Below are 15,590 nucleotides of genomic sequence, written 5' to 3'. Positions count from 1 at the left end.
GTTAGCTACGACAGATATGAAACAGTGGAGTCTACACCCTATAATTTTTACTAAACAAAAACAATTAAATGCTAAATAATGACTGGTTCCTCTTCATATAGTAATCTTGGAGGAAATACTATAAAAATTATTCCATACATGAGGAGTCCACCATGGTCCCTTGCCTCGTGCCCTCCAACCCTGTGCATATGCCCCCAGCACCACCACACAGATGCACACCCCACACACACAAGCTGGTTTATCCAGTTCCCCTTGCCACAGTGCACTATTTATGCTCAATTTTTTATGAAGAGCCGCTTCCAATCTTCATATCAGTTAAAACAGTACAAGCATGATTTTGCTTTCTCCCTCACTTATTTTCCTTATTACTTGCCAACAAGATAGAAAGGTAGAGTATGATATTTCTTTCAAAGGCCCTCCACAGATGTATTAGTCATATATATCTTTAGAAATCAACTTCCAGAGTCATTTTCTTGTCAGTCTATAGTTCAGACTCACTGAGCATCTTCCAAATGTTCCCGGATGCTGCCTCCCTGGCTCTCCTGCCGTCAAATAGCTCATGTAGCACTCTGCAGGAGCCACACTAACAATTCCTATTTTTAGCATCTTTAAATGGAGCAAGAGTGTTTGTAAGTATTACCAAGGGTCTCCAAATATAATTACATTCTGTAATTGACACTGTGAGCTATACCAGTTTTCACTGTATGGTCTAACACAATCATTGAATGTTTGCCTCAAAAATTTATCTGGCCACTGCAAGAGAAAACATAAAAACAACAATTAATTCACTAAAATTAGTACTTATAATCCACTTGCCACATATTTGTGATTTATATTTACATCAAAGAATGATGGAACTTTTAAAAAGTAACTCTATATTTTAGTCTCATATTTTATTAACTTCCTCCATCTCCACCACAATCATATATATATAAATTAACTGCAAAATATGTGGTCATCATAATTGCATTTGTGGACCATCAAGTTTATCTTCAAAAGATAAAATTATTAAAGAGTTTTCTACTGAGGCTCCAGAAAAATAGGATTTAAAAATAGACAATTAGGTAACCAACTAAATCATGGCGATGATTTCAATTTTTCTTTAGCCATTAATGAGACTAGAAATAATTGGCTTCCTGGCTTTGGCCACATAATTAGAAACTTCTCCAGGCTAAATTCAAATTTCCTCAGAATATTTGGTTCCAATGAGGACAGAACTTTGGCATTTTTAGGGTTAGAATCAATGAACACATGAAGACAAAGTCGAGTCAAACGCTTGTTGCAGTAGTTTCAATCTGCCAGTCTTTTAGAGATGACATATTTCAGAACACCAAACACACATTTGTGCCAGCAGAGATTTTTAATTAGCTTTCCAGCCTAACAGCAATAATAGAGAGAGCAGAACTGGGGTCATCACTGAGTGTGTTTTGGATCCTTTGAAAACTGACTTTTGTTCTCTTTTGAGCCATGGAATCAACTGCTCTCGTCCCTCCATGGGAGTTTTGCAGAGTGACAAATCAGCTGTGGCACAAATAGTTTCTAATTAACAGTGACAGGATATTGACTGGGGTAACAACTGCTTGATAGAGGCCAAGGAAAAGTTTAAGGGCCATGAATTTTCCATTACATTCGGAAGTGATTATTCTCTCAAGATTTTAGCTTCATCATTATCTTTCTACCACAGATATTGGAAAATCCCCTTTTGAAAACATTTTACTGTTGTAGCTCAGTTGGAGGAAATGGATGAAAGATCACTGATCAATGACCATTCTTACCATGAATCAGCTCCTTTACTTGTAGGTGAATCTTATAAAGTACATTAATTACATACACTGAGATGACCAGTAACCAGACAGCTTCTGAACCTGAAGTTTTTTTCCTAAGGAAAGGAAAGTATTCTGAATTCTTCTGCACAGACTTTTTCCTATTCTTTCTGACACTGCTCTAAATAGTGTAATGCCACTATTGAAAATAATAGCTGAACAATTCTCCTGTTCTCCCAAATAGCTAGATCACTCCAGGTCCCTCAGAGCCAGCTATCCTAAAATGAAGAGAGTCCCCAAGTCATTTCACAAGCCCAAAGCGGAGGTCAGTCTGATGTCTCAAACCCCCTCTGCTGAATATTACACATCCGTACAAGAACTATTTGATTTCTGCTTTAAGGTAATTTTTTTATCAGGAGAATAAACAAGTGCTTTGTTCCCAAATTTAAGAATATCAGTCCATCCTAAGATAGTCTAAAAGTAACCTTACTCCAGAGATAGAACCTCGCTTTCTATGTTTCACGAAGCCTTCAAGTTCTTCTGAATTAAGCAGAACAACATTCTCAAGGAGGAGGCATGGCAAGAGAAAACCAGGGAAATTGAACTTCAAGAACCTCCCTATCTCGCTTTACCCAAAGAATCCCATGGGTGATGGTCAAAACATTTAGAATCAGTTCCCACAGGTACTCCCCAATCAGCACAGACACAGCCGCCACATAATGGTTATGGACAGACAAGTGTTTATCAGCCTGTCATCAGCCCTAGGTAGACCCAGTTGCATTGACATTATGTACTGGAGATGAGGTTCCAAGTAATGTAGGTTATTAAAAAGTGTTCACTGTTAAAAGAAAAAGTGTAAAAAACTGCTTTTGTACAAGAAGAAATGTTTTACCTGTCACAATTGACCTATTCAGCACCTAGTGGAAACTCAATAATCATAGCATGATATACAATCAATTTCCTTGACTACTTAATAAAGGTATGGTCTCACAAGCAGAAATGGCTTTGTATATCCAACTTTCAACTACCCCTATGATACTTGAATCCCCTCTACCATATCCCCACTAGGTAACAACCAAGTCTACAGACAACTTCAGAGGTGGAGGCATTCTAGGGATAAGGAATAGCAAAGGAAAAGATCCTAATGTGGGAACATGGCTGGCATGTTTGAGGAATAACAAGGAGGCTGGTGTTACTGGAGTGGAATGTGTAAGAGACAGAAGTAATGGGAGATGAGGTCAGAGAGGCAACCAGCAAGGCGTGGGCAGATATGTAAGGAGTGTGAAGTTATTCTGAATGAGATGGAAAGAGGGGGTTTGGACAAATAAGTAACACGGACGGACATGTTTTAACAGGATCATTCTGGCTGGGTGTTGAGCACAGACTGACGATAGTGCAAGGCCAGAATGAGAAAAACCAGCTAGGAGGCTATTTCAATAATCCAGGAAAAGTTTGATGAAGGATTAGCCCAGAGCATTAGCAGAGGAGATAGTGAGACACGGTTCAACTCCAAATATATTTTTAAGGTAGAGCCAACAGAATTTCCTGGTAGATAAAGTGGTCCCTGAAAGAAAGAGTAAAGGGTGAATCCAAAGGTTTTGTCCCAAACAGCTGGAACAATGGCGCTGCCATTTACTGAGCTGAGGAAGAGCAGCTTACTAGGGTTATATCAGGAGCTCCATTTTGGATACATTAAGTTTCAGATGCTTATCAAGAATGGTGTGGGATATGCAGTCTGGCACTCAGGAGGGAGGTCAGGGTGGAGGTTTAAACTTGGAGTCACCTGCACATAGATGGTATTTAAAACCATGAGACTTAAGATCAGACTAAGCCCTGCATGCTCTACCATCTAGGAATGGAGGAAATGAGGAGAAACCAGCAGAGGAGACTGAGAAAGAAAGGTCCAGAAGTTAGGCAGTAAACCAGAGTTTGAAGCCAAATGAAGACCATGTTTCAAGAAATAGAGAATGATCAGCTGTGTTGAATACTGCTCTAGCTAAGGAATCTGAGAATTGGCATGGAATGGAACAATGTGGAGGCCACGAGACCTTGACAAGAGCAGCAGTGGTGGTAGCATCAACAACCTGAGTGGAGTGGGAAGAAAGAAATGGAGAGACAGTGAATACAGATGACTCTTTCAAGCCAATCAGCTGTAAAAGAAGTCTATCTCATTTTGTAATGACAGCTTTGCAAATAGGTATGATTATACCCATTTGACTGTTGAGGAAGCTGAGGTTCTGAAGAATTAAGTTAACATCCTAAAGTGATGGCACTAAACCTTCCTTCCACCTTAACACATCTGGCTTTGGCTTCTCCACTTGCATTAAATAAAATCTATGGTTACCTAAGTATATTGGAACAGCTCTAACAGCAATAAAGTCAACTTAAATCCTGTTAATCTCTACTAGGAATCCATCTATCCCTTATCTTGTCTATTGTGCTGTTGTTTAGAATTTTACTTTTGTCTTAATCAATTTTCATTTTGTTAGAGCCACTGAATTATTCCTGCCTATTGAGGAAATTTTTAGAATCCTGATTCTGTCATTATACATATTTGCTATTTTTCCCTATTTTAGGTAATCCAAATATGTGAAATGGATGTTTTTGTTTTTGTTTTTCCACAGAATTCAAGTACTTGTATTTCGTCTTAATTTTTCCTAATCAATACGTAAATGTCTAGAGATTTTCCGTTTGACTAATGTAAAATCCGCACATTGTAACAAGTCTCATTCTTACCTAGACAATATTTTTAAGAATTCTGGGCTTTTCCATATATTGGAAGTATTATTATTTTACTCTGGAAAATTTCAAGTGCAGGTGTTACCATCCATCATCCTTCCTAATTTTAAAAATGAAAGAAAAGAAAATCAACTTTTCTTTGTATTTTATGAAACATATTATTTTTGAGTTGCATCGCCTCCTAGTGGCCTCATGAGCTGCCAAACACAGGTCCAGGAAACTGGATCAATTGCCCTGCTTCGGGTCGGTGGGAAAGTGTGTCGAGAACAAAGATTTGGTATTGAGTAACACTGAACTGTTTTTTCTGCCCCATAATTAAGAACAGAAGTCTTTGCTTTCTGAAGCTCTTCCAGATAAATGGCAGTAAAATCCCTTTCAGAGAGGGATGCATGCACCCCCTACCTGCCCATCCCCAGTGGCAGAAGTACATGAATGGAGCTTATCTAAAATCCATGTAGAGGGGTTCTGACACCCTCATGACTCCTCCCGCTCACCAACAAAATGACTCAATTATTCAAACATTGACGAGGAAAATGCAACTTAAGGTAGAGCCTGGGAAACCTGATCCCCGGCTACTTGAGATGAAGTCGTCTTGTAGGAATCATGTTCTGTGCAAATACCTAGATATTTGTGCAAACATATATGCTATATATGGACGCTGAGTTCCGCAATTAACATAGATTTTAGACAAATTACGAAATGATTGAGGAAAAGCTGTGTATAGTGATTACCTATGGGCAATGTCACTGTGGGAGCAGAAACATGACGTGAACTGTTATGCCCACACGTGTCATTTAAACATTTAAATGGTATTTTTAAATAAAATGTTAATTCCTGTCCTACTTTCCAAAGAACATCGTTGTGAAGTTAAAATTGAGTGAAGTTTCTCTGCAATATTGTCTCAAGCGCTGTAAAACTCAGAGATTGTTATAATTCCCTTAGCATGAGTAATACCATATTTATGAAATCCTTTAAAACCCCCCCAAAAACACCCAAATAAGGTTAGATAAATAAAAGGAGTATAATCAGATCATATGACCACTTCTGCCCACGCTGATCATTGAAGTGGAGCTAGCATAACAGATATGTAAGGAGACTTACTAACCCCACGTCATTATACAGCTCCTTGGGTTTCCTGAATATATTACTTCCAGCCAATGAAGCAATGACAGATTGTTGAACACTGCAGAAACTCTTGAACTGCTAATAGGAAATTCTCAATTCCTTTTTACTGCTTAATAAACTGCTTTAGTAAGACTTTCATTCCATGTTACATTTCACTCCTAAATTTATTCCCCAAAGAAGGGCTGTCCGGTAACTTCATTTTCAGGCTACATCTCAGATTCCTCAAAAATATGTGTAAATTTTATGAAAAAGTAATAAATAATTTCAAACATATGTACACACACACACACACACACATGGACCCTGGTCCTTGCTGCAGTTCTGAAGAAATCAATATGCTTTAGTAATATGCTCTTGAAAATTGGTTTTATCGAAAGCATAAAATAAAACGTAAGAAATCAATACTGAAACAGATGGCATAGCTCAATGGCACAGTGCCTCTTGTCATGTGCATGTATAAATTTAGAGAATAACCAGTTATTCTGTTGGAATTCCTATTATTACTTAGACCTCACAGTAGTCTTTTAAATCACTTTATTTTTTAAACCTTTAATTTGGCAAGATAGAATATTAGAGAGACAGCTGAAAGTACCATAGCAATCATACCATAATTTTGAAATTGTCAAAAAAATAGATGTATATAATTTTACTCTTTTTAAGACAATTATAAGGACAAGAAGCAATTTTTATAATGCAATTTTCAGTTTGCATGACAATTACTATCAGGAGAACAGAACCTCAGATAGGAACTTCTCTGCGAGTTATCAAAACAATTTCATAAGTTCTACTTTAATTGGTCATTTTTCCTACCATTTATCTAATTTCTTAAAGAAGTTTTTCAACAAACCTGAAAGTTATACTCTATGCTTCTTTAATGACATCCTTAAAATTAAACTGAAAAGTCAAATCAGTGAAACATTTTCTAAAACAATAATTTTATCATTTTACTCATCTGGTATAAATACATATTTTATATACTTCGGCATCTTAGAGAACCAATGATTTTTAAAGTTTTCATAAGTTTATAATCAATAGGATTCCAGAGGAGAAACAAATCAATAAAGATTTCTAGTGCGTCAACCCCAGAAGTCTTTTTGAAATATAAAAGATCCTCATTTATTTGTATGGTTTAACTGTGAAATAGCAGAAAGTACCAGATGACCGACTAAAGGCTTTTCTCCCCCCAGATCTATGAGAAAGCCAAGAAATGACCAAAATAAGAAGTCTTCCCCTGGAATAGAAATTTACAAGTGTATTTGCATCCTAGAATTGCCTTTGGGAAAGCAGTGCTTTACTTGCTCAACGACTGGAAGTGAAAGACTGGAATTGTTAATCTCACTGCCAATTCAAGCACTCTGATATCTTATTAAATTGCTCTATAATGAATAAATAGTGTTTAAAAGATTGTCCAAATGTGCCCAGATAGCCATGAAGTCAGGAATAATTTAATATTGAGACAGATTATGACCAGCCTTCAGGGAACTCTATCAAGACTAGAAGAAAGAGATATTCATTGAAAGAGCCAGGGACCTGCTTGTGTGACAGAGAGCAGAATAACAAATGAGTCTTTTCCTGCTAATTTCCCTAATCACTGGGCAGGGGAGAGATGGACATCAGTCTAAAACCTTGATTATGTTAAAGTTTTTGGTTTCGCTTCACTCAGTTCTCTGGGTTTCCTTTTCCTTGGAGAGAAGAATTAGATGTATTCTAGGAAAGAGTCTTAATCACTCAAAGACTGAATCTGGAAAATCCATGAGATGTAAAAGGACATCATGGTTGGCCTTGTCCCTCTGCACTTTGTCAGTCATTAACTTTACATCTGATGGCGCAAGTTCACCCACTGTAAAATAAGAGACTACCTATCAGACAGTTTAAAGTAGATGATTCCTAAACCAAAATCAAGGGCAATCCAAGTGGACGAGAAGACTCATGGACTACCAATGGGCAGGTGCAATGAAGAAATTATTGGGGACACTCTGAGGATGCAGACCCCAGAGAGGCAGGGGAAATGTTACTATTTGACACTTAGTGGGAATTCCAATCAGTGCAGATGAAGATTAGTGGAGGAACGCCACAGAGGTCCTGTTTCTCCTGTCTTGAGCCCTCAAAGTCAAGCAAACCTGAGAGGAGAACTCAAAGGAATTCTCAAAAAAGGGGGATAGTACTTTGTGCCCTAAGTGCAACGTGGTCAGGGTTGCCTGGGGATTTTTAAGCTTCCCCAAATATCTTTCTGTGTTTATTCTAGACAAACTAGTAGAACACAAAAACCTTTGGCGCCTCTCCCAGATGTCTCAAGAAGCTTAGGGGCAGAAATCAATTAATGAAAAGGTAGCTTTTTCCCTTAGGTTTTCTGTAATCAACGTAATAGTCATGGATTACTCTATAGATGGACTCATCCAATAGAAGCATGGCTAAAAATCTCTATCAGGAACCACTCCAGTCCTAGACAGGTTTTGTTGGCCATGTATAACTCCAGAAGGTAGCTGAGGAAAGCCAACACTGCAGGATGAACTCTTTAAGATGGGCTAAAAAAGCATATGGATGAAGCCAAGGTAGGCACATGAGAGACCACTTACTGTGGAAATATTGCAGGAAGTCTTGCACAAACCCTCTGGCGCCATGTCTCTTCTGAATGTAGTCCATTCTTATTATTCATGGTAATTATGTTCTATGAAGCCACTATAAACACTGAATTAGCAAATGCTGAACTATTGCTCCTAGGGGAAAGAGAGGGTTACATTCTTTGAGCCTCAGGTATATTTATCCAGAAATCCAGTGTCTTCAATTTCAATTCAGAGTCCTTGCAAGAAGGATTCACCCTATCATCAAGGTCTTGCTTATTTTCACTTCCTGAAATTTCAAATATTGTTGACAGACTTTGCCCAAAATCTAATGCTTATTTTTGTCATAAAACACAGCTTTTCAACACATTTTTGTCCTGCAAATGGAATCATGCTTAAATTCAAAGAACAACACTCTGCTATAAGTTTACACGCATCTTCCATCTATATCACAAACATCGTAAACAGCATAATTATCCTATGAGTCTGAGCCTCTCAAAGAAATATCTGGCACATTGATACTAGAAAAGAAAGGACAGCTATAAGTGCGTATAGGAGGAATGGCTCTGGGAACAAATAAAGGGGAAAAAAGCCTCCAGCCACCTCCCCCCTGCAATGTGGACCCTCGCAAGTGCTCATTTCTCTGCAGCCACACTTTACTACCATTATCTAAGAAATGCATTTTTTACTTAACAAAAGAGAAAGAAATATAATTGTTTAAAATAAGTACAATAATTGAAACCTAAAAGTATTGGAAAATAAACTAAAAGGTTAAGAACACAAACAAAAAATTTTGAAAGCTAGATATAAAATATGAAGAAAATCAAAGAAACCTAGATGATTCAGATGCCTTTAAAATAAGGAGGAAAAACTTCAAAAATGCTGAGAAATAAGTTAAGAGTATGAAAACAAGTCAAACATTTAAACTAAAGAAAGAAGTGGAAAGGTTTTGAAATTAAAAAAATAGCTAAACATGTATCGAAGAAATTAAGAATAAGAAATTTAAATATTAAAGGGCCATATGAAATAAGCGGATTTAGAAAAGCAATAAGATATAGAAAAAAAGACAAGTAGTCGTAGAACAATGCCTAAGTAATAGCAGATTTAATAAGGTAAGTACATCCAAAAAAAGTGAATATACAGCAGCAAAAACGAAAAAGTATTTCAAATTTCTTTTAAGTTGCAGACTAACTGAAGTAACCATTTAATGAAATGAAATAAAGAGATTATGGATAAAGAGCAGAAGAAGGCACACCCCGAAAGTGTGTCTATCGAATGTGTAGTCACAGAATTCATTGAGTTCGATCTCCTTCAGCATGAAATCCTTGCAGAGGTGAACCAGGAGCAGAGCACAATGCAAAGGCTTGATCATCCTCCCTCACCCGGGCACAGACTGGGGCCACTACACCTCTGGGAGCTCTTCCGAAAACTCCTGTGGACTAGACGAGCATAAATCACAAGAAAACCCCAGGCCAAGAAGCAGGCAAATACACAAGCCAACCCTACACAGTACAGAGGGTTCCAAACAGAATAATTCATGGAAACAAACCATGCTAGAAAACCAGCACAGTAACATTTTCACATAAAACTCTACTGAAGGGTTGAACTGTCAAGGTTATTATTCGAACTATAAAGAGTTTTCACACACAATCTTAGTTCTATTTTGTTGTGGGGTTTTTTTTTTTTTTTTAGTTTGTATTAAGCAATATGATATGCTATTGAAGCAAGTATAAAAATAATTTGTTCCAGTAGCATTTATCAGGAGAATCCCAGATAGGACCAATTTTGACTAGATTAAATGACATAGCTACTCCATAGTACCCCAAATTCAGGGAACTTTGAAAGTCTTTACGTAAACGCACATATACACAGACACATACACCATCCCTAAGCCAAACTATCCTGGGAACCAGATAGTAAAGATTCCAGGCCAGAGTGTGGATGAAATAAAGCCAAAGGCTCAAGAAGCAGATTGCGAGTATAACAAGACAAGCAGTGTTTCTCTTTTTGTCCTCTCTATACACAGCTTAAATATTCCCACTGGTCATGAATCAAATACATACACTCAAAATTAAAGCATAATAATACATGACATATTACCCATTATCTATACTTATTTAAGATTTAATAATGTCTTTACTCATTATGACACATTGGCATCCTTAGCTGAAAAATAACTTCCTTTCTCAATGACTATATATTTGTTGTAATTACACAATGTAGGAAACTTAGCAAAGGCTAAAGCGATCACCATTTTCCTGATTGAGAGAACACACAGAAGAGCAAATTGCAGAGGAACAAGCATAGATCTACGGCCTTTAGCACATTCTAGAAGAGATATGCCATTTTAATTTTCTGGCCCTTTAGCAATTACTCTCAATTTTCTCCCGCTTATTGGCTTATTTCTTCAATTTTTCCCACTCAAAGGGAAGCTCTCCCTAGTCTGAAATTGTATTTTATCACTTTGCATTTGTCCTTTTTCTTATGTGGATTAGTACATAAAGCACAATGAGGTAGAACGCACGTGTGACTTGTAGCTAAAACCCAAACCTGGGGAATACCCCTGCCGTGGACCGTGAACACTGGCTGCTCATCCAACCCCAGGTGTCAGTTCCTCCACCTGTACCTGGGAATAATAATATAAATCTCACAGATTACTTCACAAAGACAATGTACGTGAAATCCACACGTTTTTATATTTTAAATATTATATTATTGAATGGGAGGAAGTCTATACCAACATTTTATTGAACGTGCTGTACAACATGGTGGCCTCATTTTCTATTTTATTATTTTATAATCAAAAGATAAACATACAGCGACAATTATAAAGAGGCAACTTATAACTTTATTGAAGTGGATGTAGAACATGCGATTATGATTTTAGCGGTTGGTGCTTTGCCAGATGGTTCAGCAGGCTGATAAGAAAACCCACAGAGGGGGAAAAAGGTGGGATGTGCCAGTTCTGTTTTTAAACAAGCTGCTTGCTTCATTTGTCCTTGATGCTATATCTTTTTTCACTTAAAAATAAAGTATTGGAATCAAGTCAATGCTGTTATAACAAGCTGATAATTCTCTGTCTTCATATTTTTCAAAGCTTCATCCAGGAGTCTTTCAAAAAATACCCTTGATTTTCCATTAAAATTCAATTTGTTGATTTATGTATTTCAAAATGGGACTTCAGAGATCATTTTAAGAAATCAAAAGCTCTATTTTTTGAGACATGGTTCTTTGAAAAGCTTGATCTATTGGGTACACACTGGTTTTCAAATTTGGTTACTGTTTCCTTTAAAAAATATAAATTCCCTAAGATAAAAAAGTATTCCTGCATGGGTTCACTTTGAAGACAGATCTTTTCGATATTATATTCTTAAAATGGCAAATTCATCTTTTAGCTGATCTAAAGAATTCAAAGGAAGTTAACATATGCTTTTTTCAAGATCATAAATGTTTCTTTTTTCACACAAGGATCAGAAGAAAATCTTGATTGCCAAAAATACTTTTAAAATTCTACTATATATGTATAGATTGTGGGAAAAGAAAAGGTCAAAGTCATGAAATTTTTGACAAGATAAAACAGATGAAAGAACACACTTTAGATTCATGGTGGTTGTGGCCACCACATAAACGTTAAGTGCCCAAATTAAATGTCATCGGACTCTTGGGTCACCGTTTACTTTAGAGAGTTTCATTTCTTTTGTAGGATTCATAAAAGAAAGTCAGTGCCTCAAAAGGTGCCTCGGTCTGAATGATTCTTCAGAGGAAAACACCTAAGAGAAGGATTACATTTTCAAGAAAGATAACCAAATCTATAAAGATAAGGCAGAACCATCAGATGGATCTGTAAAAGTAGATTTCTAGGCTCCAAAAGGTATATTCTTTTCCAGGACTTATTGTAATAAGAAAAAAAAAAATGGGATCCCCTAGATGTGAACGTGTTTGGTCCTGATTCAAAGAAAGTCTAAAAATCATGTGTAAGGCAATTAGGGAAAATCTGAACTCTGACGAACTGTTTCATGACATTAAGGAGTAATTGCTAATTTTGGGCAAGATAGTAGCATAGTAGTTTGTTTTATAAAAAAAGAAGAACTTTCCTTTTAAAGAGATAAAGTATGTATGAAAGAAATGCTATGATGTCTGAGATCTCCCTCAAAATAATCCCCTGATGGAGGAAAGTGTTCAAGGATTTAGATGAAACAAGATTGGCGATATATTGACAATGTTGAAGCTGAGTGATGGGACTTAAGGGTTCATCATAATATTATCTCTAATTTTATAAATGTTTGGAAGTTTTACTAATAATTTTTTTATAAATATTAAGATTTCTCTAACATTTTCCCCTGTGCTAAATATTACATTTCAATTTGAAACACCTGAAATGTATTTCTTGACTTCAATCCTTTAAATTTTACACTGAGATAATTATTAAATAAATCATCCTTCATATCGCAGCCTACCATTCCTAGTGGGTAAATTGCAAAACAGCATTCACATTGCTTTCACCCTTAAAATTTAGCACGACACTTCCCCATCACCTACTGCACAATATACTTGCAAGTATAAGATACACTATGTGCTTCATATATCATAACTTGTAAACAATTTGTGAGTTAAACATATTTGTATATAAATACAGATATATTCTATGATCTGTAAAAATATATGAAGATATTCTTATCTAAAGAAACGCAAGGAGACAAATGCCCTGGGACGCAATTCCATCCAAAGCCCATTAACCATAAACTCTCTCTCTCCTGAACTCCACTTCACCTTTTCATTTCATCATCCATTAGGGTGAAGCTTTTAAAAGAGACAATAGGATTACAAAGAGCTTTCTGCTAGGTCTTATTTTATTTTCTGATTCAACTTTGATGTTCACTTTGACACTTGACTCCATTTTTTTTCCACGAACACTGAAGAAAAAGCACAGAAACAAGACTGGGTAGCTGATCCTTTCTTTGAGTTGACTCTTGTGAGGATGTGAAAAGGTCAAGAGAGGGTTTGGTCAGTGGGGAATTTGATGGAAACCGTAGCATGGAGGATAAAGCGGGCTGGAGTCATGTGGATAGGCGAGTTGTTTTGGTCGTTTTCAGGCTGTCTTAACTCCCTTTTCCTAAGACTCAAGTTCTCATTTGCATCCAGTCATCCTGCTGCTGATTCTGTGTTTCTGTTTTCCTTCTTAACCATTTTTTTCTTATTTAGGAGTAACTATATTCAAAATTAAAGCTTGATGTTAAGCAATAAAGAAAATAAAAGGTGTTGATAAGAATCAGAGGAGTAACTAAGATTTAATATAATCTATGTAGCACCCATCTACATAGGAACTTTGAAATAGAAACACCATCAAATCATTTCAAAATGTGCAACTTTTTCCCTATTTTTCTTTAATTTACTTAAGGGTCCTCTATTTCATATGCTTGAATGCTGCCAATAGAAAAAAATCCTAGTAAGCAGCATTGCACATTGAGATTTTAAATAAAAACCAAAAAAAGGAATCAGTCTTAAGTTTGAACTTAAAATGTGAGTATTCCATTGCCATTTTTTATAATTGTATGCTATAGCTATAGTTCCTGGTTTCAAACAGATTAATTCATTACGCAACGCTCACGTTTATGAATGGGAGAAGGAAACTCATCAATCATTTAGCTCATCACCTGCTCCATTTTGCATGCAATGTAGCCTACAAAAATTTATGTGTTATTTTCATTTCTCCCCATGTTGCAAGCAACTGCAGGAAACAGACTGTTGGGATTCATCATGTAATCAATATCTTGTACATAAAAACCTCAGCATCTCTCTATGCAGCCACAGAACATTTAATCACTGTCACCAGCCCTGCGTAATTCTAGAGTGTTCAGTGTACTCCTCAATAAATATTTTATGCTTCTCTTTAGAGGCTTATTTCTATTACTTCTAAAATACCTGAGAAGCAGTCTTTTTATTGCTCTTTCCTTTTGTAAACCCTGGTAGTAGCCATTAGTACAGCATTTATCTTCTTCCTTACGATGAATTTGACTTTGTGATTCTTGGTTTAACATATAAATATAGAAAATTTTTATTTTGCCCTGATACCTGTTTCCAAAGTGCTCCAATAGTGGTTTTGTCTTGTGAAAATTGTTTGAATAGTGTTTAAATTCTTAAGAGCTCCTCAGAGGAGTTCCCAGAATGGCTCTGTTGTTTAAGAGTGTCTCGTCACTTTCATTTTTAAAGGTACAGTAATGAAGATGGAAAGAATGAATCTGGTCCTTTCACAGATGTTTTCCTAAATGCCTATCAGACTCAAGCAAATACATAAACCCAAAACCACACAAAGTAAAAGTAACATTAACCCTAACTGGCCCTTTGGTTTCAAATTGTGCAATAGTAACATAAACAAACAGTTCTTTCACTGAGAAATCTACTTCCTCAGACCAGGACTCTCTGAGTGGGTTCAGCATGCGACTAACAGTTGCTGCTGCAGTGCAAAGCAATCTCCAGATAAGTATGATTCATTTTGAATTTTTATTTATAACAGGAAAAAAACCAAAATATTTCGACTTTATCTCTTGAATTAAAAAAAAAATCCACATAATTATTTTACCTGACAATTATTTGAAGGCAGACAAACTAAACTAACTGATGTCCCTCAATGCTGTTCCTCTTTTTATGAGCCCAATTGCCCTACACTAAATAGCTGGAGAAAATACAAAGCACCTGATTCATTAAGCTGGAAACATATTGTCTGTACAGCAGGATAGGATGGTAATTTACTATACACAGCCAGGAAAGACACACTTTACAACACAGATTTGCAGCTTTTAACCTGGAAACTTAATAGCAAAGGCAATTCTGCTTTACTTTGTTTCCCTTCAAATCCGAAAGAAAGCAATACCTACTTTGTTACAAAACAGAGCAGGCAATATTTTGTATTGCCATAGTCAATTATGTGAGGCTGTGTAACCTTTTCCAGCTATTATAGTCTTCAAATCTTTCTGTGCTAATGTTGCCAACACAATACAGAAGAAGCTTCAAAGCATCTTTGCAGCGTTAGAAAGAGAAGACAGCTGGCGCTGCTCAGAGACTAGGCTGAGATGACCAGATTTCTAATTTATAAAACTGGGACAGCACACGTCAGGGGAATATCATTGGGGGTTTTGTGAAGGTATATCTCCAGCTATTTCCTTTTGTCAGATAAAGACTTGTTTACTGAAAAAAGAAAAAGAAAAAACTCTAAAAGGTTTTGTTGAGAGACGCAGGCAAAAATAAAAACAAAACAAACCCTTCAATTAAAAAGAATGCTAAGAGAATGCTACAAGGTTAAATATCCAAGTTCAAAATAATGCTGTGCTCCACTGTACAGACTTGAGAGAATCCTACCAACCAGGTAGATCGAGAAACCTATGAATTCATCAGTCCCACCTTC

The sequence above is a fragment of the Equus caballus genome, chromosome 8 (genome assembly GCF_041296265.1).
Source record: "Equus caballus isolate H_3958 breed thoroughbred chromosome 8, TB-T2T, whole genome shotgun sequence".
Lineage (NCBI taxonomy): Eukaryota > Metazoa > Chordata > Mammalia > Perissodactyla > Equidae > Equus > Equus caballus.
The sequence above is the reverse complement of the archived record's forward strand: the minus strand, read 5'-3'. Positions refer to the sequence as shown.